We start from the raw sequence: 6,000 nt of genomic DNA, 5'->3' as shown, positions 1-6,000 counted from the left end.
TGATTGGAAACAATAGTGGGCTTCCTCCTTGGTTTGCTCACCCTCCCAAGTGAGCAGGGTAATGGAACATCATTTTCATGTGACTCCTCAGCATAAAATAAGAATTTCCTCAGCGTACAGAGAGGCATGTAAGTCAGTACCTCTCTTGCACAGAGAAGGTGGGAAAAGTGCAGGGAATGGCCATTGCCAGATATTGCCAGGGGAGGGGTAGGATTTATTCTGTAGTATAAGAAGGCATAGTGTGGTACGAGACTGTAATTCTATTAAGCTAAGATTCAGAGTCTTTGGATATGTGTTTCACTGGCAATTCCCCATGTCCAACAATAGAAACAATGGTTTAATTTTAAAAAATCTCAGTACACTAGTTTGCAGGGAGAGGCTGCACTATCATGGAGAACAAAGCAAGCGATTCAGGATGAATCAGGATGAGGACTAGACAGAGCTGCCTTGACTCCATGCAGAATGTTGGCTGGGGACTTCTAGGAGTTGTGTCTGATTTTTAAAATAATTTCTTAAGCTCTATCAGGCATTCACTAGGCTAATCTGCTGCCCACAGGTGCAGTTGAAGAAGCTGCCCTCTCTTCAATATAAGGTTCCACTGCCAGTATAGCCAAGTATAAATTGAGGAGGGTTACCAACCAGGGCTTTGACCCTGGATGCTGAAATTTAGAGGATGCAAAAATTTGCTTCTAGAAGGCAAAAACATACCCACCTCATGTATATATACTGCCTCCAGCCATTCCTCCCTAGACAAAAGGAAACACAAGACAGGTGGGCTAAGTTGTAGTCAATGTGGCAGGGGTATGTGTGATTTCAGCAGAATGGGGTTTTCTCTTCCCCTGCCAGAGGTCGGTTCATTTTGAGGCTGATTCCAGTGAATCAATTCTGCATGTGTGAATTCCCGTGCTCCATGCTTTTTTGTTCTTCGTTTTTGACACCCACCAGTCAGCCAAGCCAAGCCTTCCTTTCCTCCCTTTTCAGCTCCCACCACCTTCGTCTCCCTTCTGCCCTGTCCCTCACCCAACCTCTTCTGCTCACCCCTCCAAATCCGTCCTGTCCTTATGCCCCTCAGCCATCTGCCCCTGTGCCACTCCAACCCTCACTCATTGTCCCTCTTTCCCTTTCCACCTCCTTCTATTTCAGCTGTTGCCCCTTCTAAATAGTGTATCCCTTACTGCCCCCTCCTCCTGTCCCTGCTGAGCAGAGCCACCTGATCAGAGTTGATGGTGGTCACAGGGATGAAGATGCTGGTGGTTTGAAGATACACACACACTGACCCAAAGTCTCCAGAGCCCCTTTGATTTTGCACCTAATTAGAAAGCATTAATCCCTCTCCGGATTTATTTTATCAGTATGACCAGGCCCCAAACCATTTTTTTTTTTGCAGCAATGCCTAGTTATCTTCCAAAAACTACTTTTAAAGGGCATTGTAAGGCATATTTAGAGGGTTTTTTTACATACCATTTTCAGGTTTCATATCATTCTGCTATCAGTCATAAGTAGCAAGATAAGTATTCTTTGGTTTTGTCTTTTGTAGTTTTATAAATTATTTCCAAAGTGCCATAATATCAGAAATATAGAAAGCCAGAGGGTAATTCCTTGTATTCTTCGGGCTTTTTACCAATGACAAGACAATGTTTTATTAACACAGAATACAGTGGATCCAAAAACAAAGGTGGGTGATACCTTTATTATATCACTAAAATCTCACAGACAGCAAGTTTTTATGTTCTGCAAGACTCTTCATCAGATTAGATGTTGAAGAGTGGCATATGCATATGCAGGATTCGAAAGGGCAATGAAATCTATATCACCTGGAGTGAAACTTGAAACCTATTACCTTAAATTGATTTCATAAAGCTGCAGGCTCCATTTTTGGAACTTGCTTTGAACAAGATAGCCTGCTCTCAACAGTGGTCATGATGATTTTGGGAACTTTTCCTCCTGCACACCCTGCTCTGTAACACACAGTCTTGCAAGACTCAAAAGCTTGTCCAAATAGAGCAACAGCAATGATAATGGCAACCTAACTGATGGAAAATAATAGGAAATTGCAGAAGTGCCTTTTAAAATGCTACATTCCAAGCTCTGGTTGCACATATTTGGGCCATAGATTCGTTTACTCAAGTTTTATGTCTTCAGATGCCATTAACACACCTCTTGGCATTGCTGTGATCACATTAATTTTAGGTGTGCCATATTTTCATATGAGTCAGTAATACACACCCCTATTTTTTGACATCACAATAATTTGTCATAATGTTTTCCATTTAGACAGAACATAAAAATATTTTGGTGCTCCCACCCAAACATGGACTGTGGATGTATTCTACGTTCCATCTGCATGACCTTATTCTGCTGTAGCCTTCTACTGACATCCTAAATAAACTTGGAAGAAGGTTTGATTCATTTTAAGCAGACGTGCTTCCAAGTAAATGTGCTTCATCCTGCAGTCTTAAGAATTCATTTTGCTGTTCCCCCCAAAAAGCTGACATCAGTCAGTGGTATTTCCTTTAGGCTTACATTTCAGAAATAAGCTGGGCCCAACTCATCAACCCACCTACTTGGAAATAAATTACCAATGGTTTCCAAAAAGCTTTCAAGTGTGTGGTTGTGGCAAGAACTGCAACCACACATTGTTCATTATAAGCAGGAATGTGTCTCTGTGTTTTCTCATTTAGAGAAAACTGATTCCATCGCACAGAATCCTGGAATGTGTAGTTTGATGAGGTGTGTAAATTAGTCAGCAAGACAGCAAGAGTGACTTCTCTGAACCACAGCACAGAATTGTAAGTACCTCTCTGAACAAGATTATTCTAAGATTATTACCATTATGACTGTTAAAAGGATATCAGCTGTTCAAACCATGTAGTATAGATATATTCTAAGGTTGAAATTCTGTTTTGTTATATAGGCAGAAGGCAAACAGTGTAATGTTCAGTCACTTCCCACTAGCAATTTTGGAGTCACTGCTATGATTCTCAGGGGTGCACATGCCACTGGCTTGGCACATGTTCACTAATCTCAGCAGGGACTCTTTAATAGCTGGCTCAAAGAGAGTGAATGTTAATCCATTTGCCTTCCACCAGTGTAGCAAAGCAACAAATAAAAGAGCTTAAGAGTCATACTCATCTCTTTGAAGAACACATTTAAAATATGCCCATGTACACTTTCTGTCTCAGGTTCTAATGGAGTCTACATTCGTTTGTGATTCATATTACATGGGATACTACTTCTACATATAGTAAACAATCTATGAACTGATTTCTAAATATAGGGTTGTATTTAATGCATGTAAGTCTTCTCTTATATGAATCAAAGAAAAATGTGGCAATAACATTTTTTGTTACTGTGTTGCATTGTCAGGATACTATAATATATGGATCAGAAAAGACGACAGAACCAGGGCTATCTCATTAGCCTAAGAAAGATGGCAGTCCCAGGGAGCAGATTTTGGATGTCATAACATTTATTTAATATACATGCTTTTTTGGTGTTTTGTACTGTCCATTTCCCAATTTTCCGTGATCTTATGAATTAATGGCCTCCACAAGGTGCTGTTATTGACAGCCCTGATGAGATTTTACATAATAAAGTTCATGGTTTCTTTCAACTATGTTCTTGCATTTCATGTTAAGTCTTTTACTCTTCCAGCTTTTCCTAGCATTTTTATTTTTTTCCCATGAATCTTGCTTTCTCATGATAGGTCCATACATACTGTCAGTTTAGTCATTTTAGCTTCTGGTGAGCAGTGAAGAATCAGTTGCTGTTGTCGTCTTTCTGGCAGCCCACTATATTTTCCATTGCCAGTAAAAGGGAAAGGCTTAGAACTCAAATCTGGATATTATATTGGTACATACAATACCCTACAGATGCCTCTTCCTATCCCTAATGGTAAAAATACAGTTAATTTGGTTACCAGTTAAGTAACTAGTTCCCAAGTATTAAGTTAAGCTACTGCTTAAGACACTAATTACTTGCCAATTAACTACTTAAATAAGTTCCTAAGTTACCAATTAGCCAACTTAATATTGTTTGTTTGTTTGTTTGTTTGTTTGTTTGATTGATTGATTGATTGATTGATTGATTGATTGATTGATTGATTGATTGATTGATTGATTGATTTGCCTTCTCATCATATCCAAAATTTGCTGCCTGGGAAAGCTGTCTCCATGTATCTAATGTTAACACTAACTCTGCCATTGGGGTGTCTGGCCTTCTTGTCATGATTCTAACAGCAAAGAGTATCAGAAATCATACTGAGTATGATGTGATGCCATCTGTTCCCATCAAGCATTGTTTTAAATCTCCTTCCTGCTATGCCCTCTGAGTAAAGCCATCTAACAGCTCCCTGTTCACCTTTTACACACAATTCATGATAGTATTTATTTCTCTCAAATCCTTTTCTCAGCAGTCTTCTTTATGAAAAGACCTTATGGCACATGAGCAAGCACTGTACTAAATCAAGTTTCATTTTGAGCTGAATGTAAAGCCTGAAATAAAACAGCTAAAAGTCACTTCTCAAAATGGATGGAGGCCACCATAAACCTCTCTCTGTAATGTGTTCGGGCCTCTTATTTACCATTTCTTCTAAATAAGAATTGCTTTGAAAGTAAGTACTGTCTTGCACAGAATGAAAAATGAACTATGATGTGATGACCTCAGAAGTAGGGTGGGGAGATACTGGACACCAGATTTTAGGGCTCTCCCTTCTCAAGCGGAGAGACAAATTTTAGGACAAGCTGTGCTGGAGGAGGAGAAAGTTTGATTTATGTCTGAAAGGTGACTAAAAGTCTTGGCACCAGCCTCTGCCAATTTGCAGCTAATGCCAGGGCTCCCTGGTTCTGTGCAAACATGTTTGTGTGTGTTCCAATGAGTAGATTCTGTGCAGCTCTTTGTGCATACATTGTGCTTATATAAACATTAGTGGCTCAAAAAGGCAGGAGAGAGGGAAGTCAACTGGGAAGAAGGCAGGTGGGTGAATGAATATGAGATTAGCAGGGCATGATCTCTGAAACAAGATGAAGGGTGGAGAGTCACCATCACATGAACCCCACTTGTTACATAAGCTATGGCAGCAGCAGTGCAGGACATAGTGGGAAAAAGTCAATTCGAGGAGATGAAGAATAAGCCTTGCATAAAAGCCAGCAGCACTTGTGTCATGTGTACTATGTCCAGCCACTAAAAACACATCACCTCCATTCTTGGGTTACCATATACTCCAACTACCTGTGTTTTATCCAGAATCAATCTGGGTACATCTACCAGTTTCCATTTCTACAACCAGCTGGCCAGATTAAGTCCTGCCCCCTATCCCATTTTGCAGGCCCTGTTTCTGTAATGCCGTGTTGTCTCAAAATATTATCAAAAGAACCTTTTTGGTAGTGGGGTTGGGCCACCCTAAAGAGTCCTACCCCATGGTCTCAGGTTTTCCAGTTTCAAATTTCAGTGGAAATCAGAAGCTGGAGTGTCAGTAAACAATATCTACAAGAGGCTGGCCTGCGTTGATGGTATATTTTCCCCAATACCTAGTGACAAAACCTGGCCACAAGTACACTTTCAAAATGACCTGAAGTCACTTCACACTAACTTTGGTCATTTCATATGATGCAATCTCTATTGAGGTTTTGAAAAGCGAGCATCGGCATCATTTTTCTATCACACCCGGGTTTCTGTTCTGACCGGCAAGTGCTGGAAGGCTTCCCAGGTACTGACATGTGGGGAAAATGGAGCTGCTGGAGCTGGCACAATGCTGGGAAGAACAGCAAGACTGCCCACCCAGAGCCAGGGAAGCTTCCCAGCCATCTCAGCACTGGCGGTCTGGTGACATGGTTTTTGCTGGGGGAGAGGTTCCCCTCAAGAGGTTCCTTTTCTCCATATGATAAGCAGACAAGGCTGCCCGCCCCCCAACTTGGTGCTCTCAATGGTGGTAGGAGCCTCTCAGGCCAGGGAACTGCTCCACATTCTGCTTTAAGATTCGCATGAGAGCAGGATGTGTGA

The sequence above is a fragment of the Pogona vitticeps genome, chromosome 5 (assembly GCF_051106095.1).
Source record: "Pogona vitticeps strain Pit_001003342236 chromosome 5, PviZW2.1, whole genome shotgun sequence".
NCBI lineage: Eukaryota > Metazoa > Chordata > Lepidosauria > Squamata > Agamidae > Pogona > Pogona vitticeps.
The sequence above is the reverse complement of the archived record's forward strand: the minus strand, read 5'-3'. Positions refer to the sequence as shown.